Source organism: Cnephaeus nilssonii, assembly GCF_951640355.1.
Source record: "Cnephaeus nilssonii genome assembly, chromosome: 12".
Taxonomy (NCBI): domain Eukaryota; kingdom Metazoa; phylum Chordata; class Mammalia; order Chiroptera; family Vespertilionidae; genus Cnephaeus; species Cnephaeus nilssonii.
Genome location: NC_137083.1, coordinates 12,164,116 through 12,164,911, shown reverse-complemented (window position 1 = coordinate 12,164,911; position 796 = coordinate 12,164,116).

The window sequence follows — 796 nt, the reverse complement described above, 5'->3', positions numbered from 1 at the left end:
CAGAAGCGGAACCGGAAGTGAGGAGAGAGGCCCCGAAGCCCAGTCCCAAGGAGAAACGCGCCTCTCCCCCGCCCTGCCCCGCGCCTCGCCCCGCAGGGCGCCCTCTGGCGGCGGCATCACTTTCTCCTTCGAGAGCTGTCTGTCCAATTTCTCAGAAATCCACCTAACCTTTTTGCCGTTCCTGTTTCCAGGATCTCCTTAAGTTCTCGCCTATCAAATACCCTGTCAGCTCAGCCGATTTCAAGTACCCAGCTTTCCATACTCCACCCCAACCCTAACCCTAACAATGATTGGAATGAAAAAGGAAGGAGGGGAAGTAGAGATAGTGAGTACAGTCAACTCTTGAATTTTTCTGTGAATGGAAGCAGAGAAATCAGGCTGAAACTGGCGTTAATGTGGGGACAAGGGAGGACTTTTTTTAAAAATGGGAGGTATTGCAGAATGTTTGCTAATGGGAATGATTCAGTAGAACAGAAAAAAAGTGATGATGCAAGAGTTCCAAAGATTTCCAAAATAAATAACCCCCGTTTCTCAAAGCTCTTAGATTCCAGAATATGTGCTTTCCTACCTGCTGCTCTACCACCGGGAGTCTAACTGGTAAGGGTCCCAGATTTAGAGCAGGTGGGAGGCAACCATAGGCGATACATGAACTTTCATGTCCAAGTTTCTCTTATAAATTATTACCTTATTATACATGACATTTCACAATAGGATTTTAAAAATGAATCTTTATTTTAAAATACTTAAAATTATAATGCTATATCTAGTTCAATAAGAGGACTTGTAGCATCAATTA